Source organism: Anolis carolinensis, unplaced genomic scaffold, assembly GCF_035594765.1.
Source record: "Anolis carolinensis isolate JA03-04 unplaced genomic scaffold, rAnoCar3.1.pri scaffold_10, whole genome shotgun sequence".
In the NCBI taxonomy this organism is placed as follows: Eukaryota; Metazoa; Chordata; class Lepidosauria; order Squamata; family Dactyloidae; genus Anolis; species Anolis carolinensis.
In genome coordinates this window covers 27919455-27936310 of record NW_026943821.1, presented here as the reverse complement: position 1 = coordinate 27936310, position 16856 = coordinate 27919455, and the positions used below count along the sequence as shown (strand labels likewise).

At 45.4% G+C, this 16856-nt stretch overlaps 1 protein-coding gene and 1 long non-coding RNA gene across 4 annotated transcripts in view; one reads left to right on the top strand and one right to left on the bottom strand.

The window, feature by feature from the left end:
- Positions 1–1028: 1028 nt before the first annotated feature.
- Positions 1029–4767, bottom strand: LOC134293849 (uncharacterized). Its single transcript, XR_010000813.1, has 2 exons — positions 1432–4767; positions 1029–1353 (listed from the first exon to the last, which is right to left on the bottom strand). It is a non-coding gene; the product is annotated as an uncharacterized LOC134293849 (long non-coding RNA).
- Positions 4768–7609: 2842 nt separating this feature from the next.
- tmem200b (transmembrane protein 200B) overlaps positions 7610–16856 on the top strand; it is an 18687-nt gene continuing 9440 nt past the window's right edge. For 2 of the 3 annotated variants that reach the window (XM_062962832.1, XM_062962833.1), the window contains exon 1: positions 7610–7700. The gene's annotated coding sequence lies outside the window, so the exon portion shown is untranslated. Of the gene's footprint in view, positions 7701–13653; positions 14595–16856 lie in introns of those variants that run through there. The other variant, XM_062962835.1, reaches the window with a different exon arrangement.

Here is a 16856-nt window from a genome sequence, read left to right as displayed (position 1 = left end):
TCCCGTCCGCTTTCGGGTCGGCCTGTGGCGTGAGGTTGTGTAACTCGGGAGCGGATCCCGTCTCGTTCTCTGCGTTACTTCCGCTCAGAGACGCCGGAGAGGTTCCTGCGGCTGTCGCTTCGTGTTGGCGAGAGACGGGCGTCGGGAGGAAAGGCTTCTCTTTCAATCAGCTCATTAAGTGGAAGCGGCATCGTTCACTTAGACAGGCACAGATTGCCGTTTCCAGAGCGTGGTCACTCCGATTTGGCCTCATGGCTGGAGACGGTCAGTCGCGGTTTGAGCAACGATGCTTCTGTCATATCCTCCCTTTTGAATACACACATATCACAACAAAGCGTTGCTTATAACAAAGCAAAGATTGTTAATGTGGGATTTGTGTATTGATAGTGTTTAAATGAAATTTGTGTCTTGCTTGTATTGCATACTGATTGCATCATCCAGAGTGTATTATAGTCTTGAAAGAGTTAATTACTAAGAAGCTGTGTTGACCTTGATGTGTGGCTGGAGCTGGGGAGTGTCCAGACACAAGTGTGTATGCATTGCTGATTGCATCCGTTCTGTTCTGTTCTGAGTCTGCTGAGAGTGAGAGTCCTGTGTTCGTCTGCAAGTCTGTTTGTCTTTATTACTGCTTACAGTAAAACTTTGTATATAGTTTTACCAACATCTCTGGGTGTCACTTCGTTTTGTGTTCCACTGACTCCATCCAACTACTGCTGCGCTGCTAATACTCTGACAATTGGTTATGGGCCCAGCCTGACCAGTACATAGACTGGACCAGATTACTGGAGTTTGGAGTGGAGAGAAAGTTGGAGCTGCGAGTGTGACCAGAGATGGGACCCGCTTTTCTGGTCACACTCGCAGCTCCAACTTTCTCTCCACTCCAAACTCCAGTAATCTGGTCCAGTCTATGTACTGGTCAGGCTGGGCCCATAACCAATTGTCAGAGTATTAGCAGCACAGCAGTAGTTGGATGGAGTCAGTGGAACACAGAACGAAGTGACACCCATTAACCACGGTGAGACAACCGGTTGCAAAAACACAAATGCATTGTTTTATTATTTTCTTTGGCGTGGGTGGGCGGCAGAGTGGCTCAAAGCGTGAGTGGGAGCGCGGGTGCGAGTCGCTCTGCCTCCGGCCCACCTATGGAAGCCTTTAGCCACCAAAGCCCGCCCAAAACATCAGCCAAAAGACATTAGGAATCCAATGAAATGCTGTTTGTGGAGTCTTCCGGCCTCAAACATCGACGGCCGAGATGGAAGGCGCTGAAGGTGGTTTGGCATCACTTCTGTCGGCCGCAAAGGGCCGTTCGGGGCCGTGTTAGACCTGGACGGAGAGAGGCTTCTGTTGTCGTTTCTGAAAATACACATAATAATAATAATAATAATAATAATAATAATAATAATAATAATAATAATAATAACAACAACACACCTGACATCACAGTTGTGGAAAAGAAAAAGGTTTGGATCATTGATGTCGCCATCCCAGGTGGCAGTCGCATTGACGAAAAACAACAGGAAAAACTCAGCCGCTCTCAGGACCTCAAGATTGAACTGCAAAGACTCTGGCAGAAACCAGTACAGGTGGTCCCGGTGGTGATGGGCACACTGGGTGCCGTGCCAAAAGAGCTCAGCCGGCATTTGGAAACAATAGACATTGACAAAATCACAATCTGCCAACTGCAAAAGGCCACCCTGCTGGGATCTGCACGCATCATCCGAAAATACATCACACAGTCCTAGACACTTGGGAAGTGTTCGACTTGTGATTTCGTGATACGAAATCCAGCATGTGTATCTTGTTTGCTGTGTCATACTAAAATAATAATAATAAAACTTTATATAAAACTAGCTTTGCCTGGCCACGTGTTGCTGTGGCTTATGGGAATCCTTTGTTGGCCAGGTGGAATAGCAGGGAATAGCCTTGCAGCCTCAAAGCCTGGCCGTTTTCTGGAGCAGCTGGAGTCGCACCCTCAATCAAAGAGCCGCTTTGAAGCCTGGCTCCTTCCTTTGAATCCTTGTTTGGCCAGATTGGACTGCACTGACTGAACTGCGCTGGCGCAACTCGCTTTTGAAAACAGGGCAAATGGACAAAGCGCATGAGTCCGATGAGTAGGAGTGAGCCATATCCTTGGGTGGAGACCACAGTCTGGGCCCAGGACAGATTTTAGGTCTTGATGGGAAGCAGGTTCTTTAGGGGATTGTCTAGTCCAGGGGTCCCCAAACTAAGGCCTGGGGGCCGGATGTAGCCCCCCAAGGTGATTTACCAGGCCCTTGTCCTAAACTTTAGACTTAGGGTTGACCTAAGTCTACCTGGTTTTTGGAGGTCTCTTTGCTTACCTATGGTCTTATGAGATTGTCTAGATCAGGGGTCCCCAAACTTTTTAAGCAGGGGGCCAGTTCACGATCCTTTAGACCATTGGAGGGCCGGACTATAGTTGGCCACCAAGCAATAACAACAACAACAACAACAACAATAATAAAGAGGGTTGGAAGAGACCCCTTGGGCCATTGAGTGCAACCCCCTTCTGCCTTTTTGCACCAAAAGCACAAGCAAAGTACCCCTGACAGATGGCCTCTCCACCTCAATGTTAATAATATTAACAACAACAACAATAATAATAATAATAGAAGAGAAGAGGAGAACCCTTGGGTCATTTAGCCCAACCCCCTTCTGCCTTTGTGCTGTGGGGGCCGGATAAATGGCTTCGATGGGCCGCATGTGGCCCCCGGGCCTTAGTTTGGGGACCCCTGGTCTAGATAGTCTTTGAAGGTCTCTTTGCTTAGCTCCGGCCTTTTGAGACCATCTAGATGGCTTTTGGAGGTCACCTTCCTTACCGATGGTCCTATGAGACCGTCTAGATGGCCTTTGAGGGTCCCTTTCCTTACCGATGGTCTTATGAAACCACCTAGGTGGTCTTTGAGGTCCCTTTTCTTATCTATGGTCTTCTGATGGCCTGATGAGATCATCTAGATGGCCTTTGAGGGTCCCTTTCCTTACCGATGGTCTTATGAAACCACCTAGGTGGTCTTTGAGGTCCCTTTTCTTATCTATGGTCTTCTGATGGCCTGATGAGATCATCTAGATGGCCTTTGAGGGTCCCTTTCCTTACCTTATGAGACCATCCAGATTGTCTTTGGAGGTCTCTTTACTTACCTGTGGTCTAGTCCAATGATATCCTGAGCATTCAGAACCTTCTGGACCCGGCCCTGAGCATCGCGATCCCTTTTGTTCCGAAGCCACGCACGGGCCTTGGCACAAAACTCTGGGCAGCGCTTGTCTCTTTGTCGGATCCTGGCAAGAAAGGTGCCGCGACGGGACTTGCCAACTGCAGGAAATCTGCAGGAAAATAATAATAATAATAATAATAATAATAATAATAATAATAATAATAATAATAATAAACTTTATTTTTATATCCCGCCCCATCTCCCCGAAGGGACTCGGGGCGGCTCACAACAGGGACAAGCCCGAAACAAGGACACAACATATTTGACAAAAACATAAAACATTCCAGCAATACACAAAATAAAATCATGGACAATACATTAAAATCCAAGTAGATAAAATCAGAGTAATTAAAAGTAAAACGGCCCAAGTTGTGACTTGGAGCATCAAGGGGCCGCTGTTGTGATGTGACGTGCAATTGTGCGTTGCGTCCATCCACTTGCATCGAGCAACAAACTAAGATGGAGAAGCCGAACCAGAAACATCCAAACAACCCTGGGCGGATAATGTTGATTTAACCTGGGGAAAAACAGGAAGCCTAGATTTAACCCAGATTAAAAAGATACCTGGGAATGTGCAGACCTCCCAGCAAAACACACAAGCAACAACTCACAAGTTCCACCCCCCCCCCCCAGCCTTTCTCTCACATATTCCAGAGCTTCCTTTTGCTATTCATGGGTGCCAGTAAATACAAGGCAAATAAATTACAAAAGAAGCAGCCAGACCCTGTTGTGTTTGGGCCAGGCCTAATTTGATGGAAATCGGCTGGACTCTGGCCAGGGCTAAATTGAGTGCCACTGGCCTCGGTGGGCCTTTGCTCAGCACATTTCCCGGGGCCAAAGGGTTAAATTACTCCTCGTCATAGGCTGAACTGTTAGACAGTTAGACCAGGATTTGTCCCACTTTGGAATTGCATAGGGAAGGCCACCGGCTGGGGTTCCGTCTGCCAGGTTTGGCTCAGTTCCATCCTTGGTGGAGGTCAGGGTGCTCCTGGATTCAAGGGGAAGGAAGGAAGGAGAAAAAGGAAGGAAGGAAGGAAGGAAAGAAGGGTGGTGAGGAGGTGTGTGTGTGGCCATCAGTCCTGCTTCTTGGCCCGTTGACACTTTGGAACCCATCGTTGTCTAGGTCTGGTGGGAACCAGGGCTGATGTCACCTTCCATAGGGGTTGGAAGGAGGGAGTGGGGTCCCAGCTGGTCCTTGAGAAGTTTACCTTTAGTCTTGTGAGTCTTATACCCAGGGTGGAAAGGAGAGAGTGGGCAGGTATCTAGCCCTCCTCCTCTGAGGAAGGAAGGAAGGAAGGAAGGAAGGAAGGAAGGAAGGAAGGAAGGAAGGAAGGAACAGGGCAGGAAGAAAAGAAGGAAATAATAATAATAATAATAATAATAATAATAATAATAATAATAATAATAGTACTGCAAAAGTAATGGAAAATGAGCAGGCAAAGAGACTGTGGGACTTCCGAATCCAGACTGACAAAGTTCTGGAACACAACACACCAGACATCACAGTTTGTGGAAAAGAAAAAGGTTTGGATCATTGATGTTGCCATCCCAGGTGACAGTCGCATTGACGAAAAACAACAGGAAAAACTCAGCCCGCTATCAGGACCTCAAGATTGAACTTCAAAGACTGGCAGAAAACCAGTGCAGGTGGTCCGGTGGTGATCGGCACATTGGGTGCCATGCCAAAAGATCTCAGCTGGCATTTGGAAACAATAGACATTGACAGGATTAAGATCTGCCAACTGCAAAAGGCCACCCTACTGGGATCTATGCGCATCATCCGAAAATACATCACAGAGTCCTAGACACTTGGGAAGTGTTTGACTTGTGATTTTGTGATATGAAATCCAGCATCTCCATCTTGTTTGCTGTGTCAATATAATAATAATAATAATAATAATAATAATAATAATAATAATAATTTTATTTTTGTACCCCGCCACCATCTCCCCAGAGGGACTCGGGCGGCTTACAGATATAAAACCAACATACAATAATATCAAATACAAAAACACACAAATAAATTTAAAAGGCATTAAAAATCACAGTCATTATAAAACACTTGAGAAACACAGCAATAAAAACATAAAATGAGCTGGGCCAAGTGCACTGAGTGGAACTTGTAAACAAGAAGGAAGTTAAGGTGCTACAGGAAGTTAAGGTGCTACAAGGTCATGGGAAGAGCCTTAGACTGGGGTGAGGTTATGTCAAGGAGTAAAGCAACAACTGGTCAGAAGAACCTGCTCGGACCAGGGTTTAGTCTACAGTGGGCGGAACTTCTTCAAAGGCCTGTTTGAAGAAGGAAGGTTGGCTGGATTGAGAGAAGGAAGGGAAGAAGGAAGGAAGGAAGGAAGGAAGGAAGGAAGGAAGGAAGGAAGAAGGAAGGAAGGAAGAAAGAAAGAAAGAAAGAAAGAAAGAAGAAAGAAAGAAAGAAAGAAAGAAAGAAAGAAAGAAAGAAAGAAAGAAAGAAAGAAAGAAAGAAAGGAAGGAAGGAGGAAGAAAGAAAGAAAGGAAGAAAGAAAGAAGAGATGGAGGGAGGAAGAGAGGAAGAGAAGAAGGCTGGCTGGATTGAGGGAGGGAGGAATGTTTGTATACTTTTATGAAGCACTGTTTACAATCATTCTTATGATCATAATAATAAACATAGAAAGGAAGAAAAGAAAGAAGGAAGGAAGGGAAGTAAAGAAGAAAGGAGGGAGGGAGGGGAGGGAGGCAGGGACCCCCTGGAATCCTGGGGTGGGGGGGGAGAGAGAGAGCCCTCGGGGGCGGGGGCGTGGCCAGACTGTGGGGAGCCTGAGGGGGGGGAGAGGGGGGCTCCATCTGGCGGACCCCCCCTCCCCCCTCCCGGGAAGAAGCAAGGCAAGAAGGCAGGCAGGGAGGGAGGGAGGGGGCTGCTCGAGAAGCCTCCCCCTCAAAGGAGAGGAGAAGCATCTGGTGCCCGTCTCTCTCCGGGCGGGGGAGGGCGAGGGGGGGTCCGGGGGGGAGGAGAGAGAGAGAGAGATGGGGGGGGGGGGGCGGTGCCACGTGTCCCGCTCGGCCAATGCGGGCTCGTCCCGGGCCGCTTTTGTGCTCCCACGGAAAACTTGCCAGGACGCCCCCCCCCCCCCCCGCTCACTCACTCCCTTGGAAGAAAGAAGGAAGGAAGGAAGGAAGGAAAGGCAAGGAGAGAGAAAGAGAGAGAGAGAGAGAAGGAGGGAGGGAGGGAGGGTGGGTGGTGCAGCCCCGGCCCTGAGCCCCCCCCCCCCCCCCGAGGGCCCCCACCCCGCCTGCGGCTGCTCCTCCACGCTCCCCGCACAACTTCCCTCCTCCTCCTCCTCCTCCTTCTTCTTCGCAGCAGCAGAAACAGAAGCAGAAGCAGAGATTCTTGCACGATCGTCGCGGGTCGGTCTTCGTTCCCACGGGAGGAAGAAGGAAGGAAGAAAAGAAGGAAGAAAAGAAGGAAGGAAGGAAGGAAGGAAGGAAGGAAGGAAGGAAGGAAGGAAAGGCAAGGAGAGAGAAAGAGAGAGAGAGAGAGAAGGAGGGAGGGAGGGAGGGGTGGGTGGTGCAGCCCCGGCCCTGAGCCCCCCCCCCCCGAGGGCCCCCACCCCGCCTGCGGCTGCTCCTCCACGCTCCCCGCACAACTTCCCTCCTCCTCCTCCTCCTCCTTCTTCTTCGCAGCAGCAGAAACAGAAGCAGAAGCAGAGATTCTTGCACGATCGTCGCGGGTCGGTCTTCGTTCCCACGGGAGGAAGAAGGAAGGAAGAAAAGAAGGAAGAAAAGAAGGAAGGAAGGAAGGAAGGAAGGAAGGAAGGAAGGAAGGAAGGAAAGGCAAGGAGAGAGAAAGAGAGAGAGAGAGAGAAGGAGGGAGGGAGGGAGGGGTGGGTGGTGCAGCCCCGGCCCTGAGCCCCCCCCCCCCGAGGGCCCCCACCCCGCCTGCGGCTGCTCCTCCACGCTCCCCGCACAACTTCCCTCCTCCTCCTCCTCCTCCTTCTTCTTCGCAGCAGCAGAAACAGAAGCAGAAGCAGAGATTCTTGCACGATCGTCGCGGGTCGGTCTTCGTTCCCACGGGAGGAAGAAGGAAGGAAGAAAAGAAGGAAGAAAAGAAGGAAGGAAGGAAGGAAGGAAGGAAGGAAGGAAGGAAGGAAGGAAGGAAAGGCAAGGAGAGAGAAAGAGAGAGAGAGAGAGAAGGAGGGAGGGAGGGAGGGGTGGGTGGTGCAGCCCCGGCCCTGAGCCCCCCCCCCCCCCCGAGGGCCCCCACCCCGTCTGCGGCTGCTCCTCCACGCTCCCCGCACAACTTCCCTCCTCCTCCTCCTCCTCCTTCTTCTTCGCAGCAGCAGAAACAGAAGCAGAAGCAGAGATTCTTGCACGATCGTCGCGGGTCGGTCTTCGTTCCCACGGGAGGAAGAAGGAAGGAAGAAAAGAAGGAAGAAAAGAAGGAAGGAAGGAAGGAAGGAAGGAAGGAAGGAAGGAAGGAAGGAAGACAGCAAACAGGTCTGCCAGCCCAGGAGGGGGTTGCGGTTCGGGTGTCTGTGTGTGTGTGTGTGTGTGTGTGTGTGTAGGGGGGGGGGCTAACCTCTCTTCCTCTCTTCCCTTTTTTAGCCCTTCCTTCTTCTTTTCTTTCCTTCCTTCCTTCCTTCCTTCCTTCCTCTTCTCTTCCTTCCTTCCTCCCTCCCTCCTTCCTTCCTTATTTTCTTCTTTCCTTCCCTCCCTCCAGCCTTCCTTCCTCCTTTCCTTCTTCCGCTTCCCTTCTGTCCTTCCTTTCTTCCTTCCTTCCTTCCTTCCTTCTTTCCCTCCAGCCAACCAACATTTCTTCTTTCCCTCCTTCCTCTTATCATCTCCTTTTTTCCTTCCTCCTTTCCTTCTTCCCTCCTTCCTTCCTTCCTTCCTTCCATTCTTCTCTCCCTCTCTTTACTTCCTTCCTTCCTTCCCTCCCTCCAGCCAACCTTCCTTCCTTCTTCTTTTCTTTCCTTCCTTCCTTCCTTCCTTCCTCCTCTCCTCTCCTCCCTCCCTCCTTCCTTTGCTTCTTTTCTTCTTTCCTTCCCTCCCTCCAGCCTTCCTTCCTTCCTTCTTTCCTTCCTTTCCTTCTCTCTCTCTCTCTCTCTCTTCCTTCCTTCCTTCCTTCCTTCCTTCCTTCCTTCCTTCCTTCCCTCCAGCCAACCAACATTTCTTCTTTCCCTCCCTCCTCTCCTCCCTCCCTCCTTCCTTTGCTTCTTTTCTTCCTTCCTTCCTTCCTTCCTTCCTTCCTTCCTTCCTTCCTTCCTTCCTTCCTTCCTTCCTTCCTTCCGTTCTTCTCTCTCTCTCTTTCCTTCCTTCCTTCCTCCCTCCCTCCTCTCCTCCCTCCCTCCTTCCTTTGCTTCTTTTCTTCCTTCCTTCCTTCCTTCTTTCCCCTTCCTTCTTCCCTCCCTCCTTCTTCTCTGGGGGGCCAGAAGAGCCACTTGCTGGGGAGGCCTCTCTCTGGGAAGATGAAGGAGAAGAACGAGGAGGAGGAGGAGGGCGCATGGACATCAAGGCTTGCCTGATTGACAAGGGTTTCCTTTGTGGACCCAGAAGCCTTATGGTGGGGACACAGGCCGGGCGGGGGGCTTGGAAGGACCGGGGGGGGGGGGGGTTCCGGGCGTTGTGTGCTCCTCAAAGGCCTCCATGGCCATGTCGCCCACATCTGTGGCAGGCATCCTCGCATGTGCATTGGGTCCAAGTGTCTGGATCTAATGTGTCTGGGATTCGTCTCTGAATTTCAGGCTCTTCCCAAGGGACTGGGATATTGGGGGTATTCTCACTTCTTCACTTCACTTTATTTCTTAATTAGCTGCTCTCCACCCGAGTGCTCCAAGCGACTTACAATTTAAAATATCATTCCACAATATAAAAAACATTCAACATAAAAACATTCAACAGTGACTACAGTAGAGTCTCACTTATCCAAGCCTCGCTTGTCCAACGTTCTGGATTATCCAACGCATTTTTGTAGTCAATGCTTTCAATACATTGTGATATTTTGGTGCTAAATTCGTAAATACAGTAATTACTACATAGCATTACTGTGTATTGAACTACTTTTTCTGCCAAATTTGTTGTATAACATGATGTTTTGGTGCTTAATTTGTAAAATCATAACCTAATTTGATGTTTAATAGGCTTCTCCTTAATCTCTCCTTATTATCCAACATATTCGCTTATCCAACGTTCTGCCGGCCGGTTTATGTTGGATAAGTGAGACTCTCTACTGTATTTGGCAAATTAGATCTGATTTGCTTAAATGCACAACCAAACAGACAAGTCTTGAGCGCTTTTACAAAAGGTTGCATCATCATTATTATTATTATTATTATTAGGGCTTTTTATACCTCACCATCTCTGAGGATGCCTGCCATAGATGTGGGCAAAACGTCAGGAGAGAATGCTTCTGGAACATGGTCAGACAGCCCGGAAAACACTCAACAACCCAGTTCTGTCTTTCTTACACTGTGTCCTGTCATATGTGTATGTTTAATGATGTGCTTTGGTGGATGCATTTTATGAATGTCATGCCCTGCCTCGGCCCGTAAGGATCAATAAAGTATCAATAACAGGATCAATAATAATAATGGCTTAGTATGGCTCACATTGGAGATGGTTCAGCAATAAGAAAGACCTTAAGAGAAAGCCTCAGAAGGGAAAAGAGGTAAAGAGAGAATGTTTCTGTCTGGCTATTTGTTTACGGCAGGAAGTGATCTGCTATCTACAGTTGTTATTATTATTATTTATTATTATTATATTTATTTATATCCCACTTTATCTCTCCTGGAGGAACCTCATACACACACACACAGACATATACATACACACACAATCATAATTGATCACATAATGCATAATATATATATATATATATACCGTATATACTCGAGTATAAGCCGACCCGAATATAAGCCGAGGCACCTAATTCTACCACAAAAAAACTGGGAAAACATTGACTCCACTATAAGCCGAGAGTGGCAAATTTCAGAAATAAAAATAGATGCCAATAAAATTACATTAATTGCGGCATCAGTAGGTTAAATGTTTTTGAATCTTTACATAAAGCTCAAATTTAAGATAGGACTGTCCAACTCTGATCAAATCTGTCAAGAGTCAGACGCCAGTTACAAAACAGAGTTTATTCCGAAGATAAGCCAAAAAATAACATAAACACAGGAAATATCCTTGAAACACTTCACTTATCAGTGTTTCGAGAGGAGATTGGACAATAGTAACTCAAAAACGAGCCACGCTAATTTCCCATGCTGGCATTCAATAAAAAACTAAATAACGCTTCAATTCAGCTTTGGAAAACAAATAGAGTTAATTGTTGGAAAATAAACAAACTAGAAAAGCAGTAAAACTGCTTCCACGGTGCAGCTAAGCCGAGAGCCTCAAAGGGATGATGAATAGCCGTCGTCAGAAGAATCCAAGGTCAGGTCAGGAGGCAGCAGAAATTCCGAAAGACAAACCAGTAGTCAGAAGCCGGGAGAAGTAGTCAGTCAGAGGGCGAAGACAGAAGCCAGGTCAAATACCAATCCAGAGTCCAAAGAGGGTGCAGTCATCCAAACCAGGTCCACGAAAAGGCACAAAGATGGTATCAGCAGATCCGAATCACAGTCCAAGTCCAGTCTTCACGAAAGCACAGAGATCCCAATGGCGCCTCAGCAACACCTTGCCACACGCAAAGTGCAGTGGCCAAACATTCCCATTTTATTCCCCTTCCTCCTGGGTGACCAAACACTCACACCCAAACACCAGGTGTCCCAAATCTACTCAGAGTCTGAACTCCACACAGCTAGAGCTCGTGGATCTGGAGTACCTAGCAATTCGTCGGAGTCCCAATCATCCTGCCCACACTTAGCCCCATGAACACTTAAAGAACCATCCTCCCTTCTCCAAGCATCCCAATTGGGATCAACTCCTGCAGAAACCCCAGGTTCAAAAGTATCCATAGACCCCAAATCCCCAGACATCTCCGGTGGCTGTGCCCATTCAGTGCCCGCTTCCCCAGCCACCACCTGTTCCTCAGCATCCATCTCCCCATCTGAATCTTCCTCAGAAGATCCCCATATAGCTCTCTAAGTCGCTTCCTGCGCAACTCCTCCAGTGAACCCTCATCACGAGGGTTTTTTCTTCCTCTTCGAATTCCATCACCATCAACCATAATCCCCGAAGGCGCAGTCACAACAAAATCATTGTTCTCATCTTCTTCAATGTAAATGCACTTATATGTATCCTTTTAATAATAATAGAGTAAAATAATATATGTAATAATAATAATAAATACAGGAAAATAATACAATAATAAATAGAGTAAAATAATAAATGCAATAATAATAATAAGATCAGAGCGAAATAATAAATGTATTAATAATAATAAAAATAGAATAAAATAAATGTAATAATAGAGAAAAATAATACATGTAATAACACCAATAAAAATAGAGAAAAATAATAAATGTACCATATATTCTCGAGTATAAGCTGACCCAAATATAAGCCAACCAGGACCCTCACCCGAGTATAAGCCGAGGGGGGCTTTTTCAGTCTTAAAAAAAGGGCTGAAAAACTAGGCTTATACTCGAGTATAGACAGGGATATTCGAGATATTATTAGATTATTTTTTAAATATGTATTTTATAATATCATTATATAATATATAATTATATTTATTGTTATTCGTATATTATTATGTTGTATATTATTATTATTTATTTTACATGTACATAAGAACACAGCACACATGTACATTAGATCCAAGTGTCTGGGATTCATCTCTGAATATCGGGCTCTTCCCAAAGGCCTGGGATATTATTATTATTATTATTATTATTATTATTATTATTATTATTAGGGCTATATATAGTGTGATAAGAGTTCAATGTGAAGCAACTACTTCATCGGCAGCGGATGTTGTGGGCAGCAACAGTCCATTGTGATGTGTGCACCAGAGATTCTCCATCATTTGTCCTCCAGATGTTTTGGACTTTCGGTCCCGGAACCTCTGGCTCTCGGCCATGCTGGCTGCGGTTCCCGGGATCGGACGCTCCAAATATTTGGAAGGACAAAAGCCGAAATCCACCGCTCTCAGTGCAAATATATGACTCACAGTAACACTTGGGGAGGAGATGCGCATGTGTCCTCCTGGTCATGTCAAATAAGGAGATGGAATCATAGCATAGCTTTCCATAATAATAATAATAACAATAATTATAATAATACACTTTATTTATATTCAGCTCTATCTCCCCGAGGGGATGACAACATACACAGATAGGCAAACACTCTGCCTTTAATACAGTCGAATAACAAAGACATACAAATACGCAGAGCATAAGTAAAGGCTTCCTCTTTCATTTCCGGCTTTCTGGAGGCAGTGCTCCACTCTGGCCATGGTTCCATTGCCAAGCCTAGGTGGCCTGGTCGTGTTGCATGGGTACCTTTATTACCTTCCCGCCGGAGCGATACCTATTGATCTACTCACCTTTGCATGTTTTCAAACCACTAGGTTGACAGGAGCTGGGGCTAACAGCGGGTGCTCACTCCGCTCCTCAGATTAGAACCTGCAACCTTTCGGTCAGCAAGTTCAGCAGCTCTGCAATTTAACCCACTGCACCACCAGGGGCTCCATATATATATATATATATATATATATATATATATATATATATGAGTTGCGGTGTGGCAACGGGATATATATATATGTGTGTGTGTGTGTGTATGTATATGTAAATGTATATAAGCTGTGCCCAGCCACGCGTTGCTGTAGCGTAGTCCTAAGTGGGGTTTTCTTTGTGACATTCAAAGAATGTGGCCTACAGAGGATATGAAGCAGCCAGGCTTTGAAGCTGCAGGGCTATTCAATGGTATTCAGGTTGGGTAACAATGGAGTCCCCTCAGAACGAAGCAGCCAGCCTTTGAAGCTGCAAGGCTATTCAATGGTATTCAAGTTGAGTAACAATGGAGTCCCCTAGGTATGAAGCAGCCAGGCTTTGAAGCTGCAGGGCTATTCAATGGTATTCAAGTTGAGTAACAATGGAGTCCCCTCGGAACGAAGCAGCCAGGCTTTGAAGCTGCAAGGCTATTCAATGATATTTAAGTTGGCCAACAATAGAGTCCCCTAGGTATGAAGCAGCCAGGCTTTGAAGCTGCAAGGCTATTCAATTGTGTTAAAGTTGGGTAACAATGGAGTCCCCTAGGTATGAAGCAGCCAGGCTCTGAAGCTGCAAGGTCACTCCTTGGGAAGTGATGAGTACTGTGGCCAAATTTGGTGTCATTTGGCCCAGTGGTTTTGTTGTTAACTTGGCCCTAATTATGTACAATATATATATATATATATAGGATTGTGTTACACTCTCTCTCTCTCTCTCTCTCTCTATATATATATATATATAATGGATGGGCGCCTTTAGTACCTTCCCGCTGAAGTGGTACCTATTGATCTACTCACCTTTGCATGTTTTTGAACCGCTAGGTTGGCAGGAGCTGGGGCTGAGAGCGGAGGCTAGTACAGGAGGCTTATAGAAGGTTTCTGTTTCCTACAAACTGAAGTCTAACCCATCTGGGAGACCAAGGGTTTGCAGACCTATCCTGAATTGTTCTCTCCTGTCAAGTTCAGCTTTTTAGCTTTGCAAACTTTATGGGAACCGAGACACGGGACACACTATTTCCGCATGATCCGAGTGCTGGTTCTGTTCAAAGTTGGGCAGAGAGTTGGGTTCTGTGGGATGATTCGCGGATCTGCCTGGTCATCTTTATTATGTTATTTTCCCTGAAGCGCATCAAAAAAGGCTTGAGCAATGCGGATGTGTCCTCATTTCTGATAATATAGAGCAGCCAAGAAAGCGCCGGTTTTCTGCGTTGCTGTCCCTTTTTCTTTTTCTTTTTGCAGAAACCAGATCATTCTGGACCTAAATGGGTTTTTAGGTAGTTAATTCGTTTTGCGAAAGGCTGCTTTACGGGAAGCCGTGTCTTCGTTTCCCAGCTGGGACCACGGCGTTAATTAGCAGCGTGGAAATGAGGATGGAGGGAAGGAGAGGCACGTTGGGCGGATGGGCCGTCTGTCGGGATGGAACCGTCTGTCAAAACCCACTTTGGAAGCCCAGATGCCTGTTCTCTCTCCTTTCCGTGTCGGGAATTGTTCCCGTTCGTTTTATTTCTTTTGCAAACAACTTCTCCCGATACAACCGTGGGAATGCCATTCTGGAGATGAGAGCTGCATCTCAGAATGGAGAAGAACGGCACCGTTCTCATTATAGTCCTTGGCACCGGAACGGAAGTAGTAGTTGAAGGAGCCTGGCCGTGTTCCAGAAGCATTCTCTCCTGACATTTCGCCCACATCTATGGCAGGGATCCTCAGAGGTTGGGAGGCCTGTTGGAAACTAGGTAAGGGGTGTGCATATCTATCTATCCATCTATCTGTAGAATGATGTCCAGGGTGGGAGAGAGAAAGAACAATCAAAGCACCCCTAACAGATGACCATCCAGCCTTTGCAATAATACGAAATCCAGCATAATAAATAATAATAATAACAACAACAACACTTGGGAAGTGTTTGACTTGTGATTTTGTGATACAAATCCAGCATAATAATAATAATAATAACAACAACAACAACAACACTTGGGAAGTGTTTGACTTGAGATTTTGTGATACGAAATCCAGCATAATAATAATAATAATAATAATAATAATAATAATAATAATAATAATAATAACAACAACAACAACAACAACAACAACAACAACAACACTTGGGAAGTGCTTGGCTTGTGATTTTGTGATACAAATCCAGCATAATAATAATAATAATAACAACAACAATAACAACAACACCACCACCACCACTTAGGAAATGTTCAACTTGTGATTTTGTGATACGAACGCCAGCATAATAATAGTAATAATAATAATAATAACAACAACAACAACACTTGGGAAGTGTTTGACTTGTGATTTTGTGATACGAAATCCAGCATAATAATAACAACAACAACAACACTTGGGAAGTGTTCGACTTGTGATTTTATTATACGAAATCCAGCATATCTATCTTGTTTGCTGTGTCATAATAAAATAATAATAAAAATAATAATAATAATAATAATAATAATAATAATAATAATAATAATTATTATTATTATTATTATTATTATTATTATTTATATACTGCCCTATCTCCCCAAGGGACTCAGGGTGTTCTCCAATGTGATAAAAAACAACACAATGCAATACATGTAATAAACATAACCATATAACAATTTAAAAGGATACAAGTGGAAGAGGCTTTCGGGGCCCAGCGGAGCCCAGTTTGAGAACCGCGGCATCCACAGCACATACCGTTCCCTTTGAGGCCCAGAAATGCACAAACACAGCCTTATCCCATGTTTTGCAAAAAGTCACGGGATGCTTCGAGGCTTTGCTGATGCTCTGGGTCTGGCCTGCATTTTGCAGCCGTGTGAATGCTTGGATTGTGTAGGATTTGGAAGCGGCTGCGGTGGTTTGCACGGCCCTTCTTTCCGTCCGTCCTTCCTTCCTTCCGCATCCTTTTTGATGTCTTGTGGCTTCAGTCCAGCTCCGCAAAAGAGCAGTTTTGTTGACAGCACCAGAAAGAGAGAGAAAGATAATACTGAGCAAAAGGCACATTCACACATCACAATCGCGGCTGCCAACTGTCCTGACTTGGAGCGGCTCCATCATCATTTTCAGGGTCTTTTTTTTTTTGTGCAAAATCTCCAACCTAATTCTGTCCCAGGACACTTCTTTTTCACTGAAATGAAGGACAAGTTAATATGCCTGTTGTCTTTCGGCAAGGGCGGGTTTTTCGTTTCGTTTCATTCTCCAAGAATCACAAACTCCCCGCTGCAAGATTGCTCTCAAAAATGTGTGGCCAAAATGAGACACTCAATCACACAAAAAAATCCATTATGGAAGCAATATGATTCCTATTGTGTATTGTTTCAGTTTAAGAGGAAGATAGCCTGGAAAGCTGCGAGTTTTCCGGGCTGTCTGGCCATGTTCCGGAAGCATTCTCTCCTGACGTTTCGCCCACATTGGTGGCAGGCATCCTCAGAGGTTGTGAGGTCTGTTCGAAACGAGGCAAGTGGGTGAAAGGTCAGGAGAGAATGCTTCTGGGACACAATAGTAATAATAATAATAATTTTTTCCTGTTGTTTTTTGTCAAAAAAAGGAAAACATTATTATTATTATTATTATTATTATTATTATTATTATTATTATTAATATTTTATTTATATCCCACCACCATCTCCCAGAGGGACTCGGGGCGGCTCACAAAACACTTGAGGTGTGACATACAAAATACAACAAGTGCCAAACAAAACATAGGCAATAAACAGTCAACACAACATCATAAATTCACAGAACCCCCTGGTAAAAACAATAAAATACAGCATTTGCTGTAGATAAAATAAATAGAGAAAAATAATGAATGTAATAATCATAACAACAACAACAACAATAATAACAATAACAGAGTAAACTAATAAATAATCTTGAGTTGAGTATAAACGACAATAATAATAATAACAACAGAGTAAACTAATAAATAATCTTCAGTTCAGTATAAGCGGAGGGAGGCTTTTTCAGCCTAAAATAAGGGCGAAAAACCTGGCTTATACTCGAGT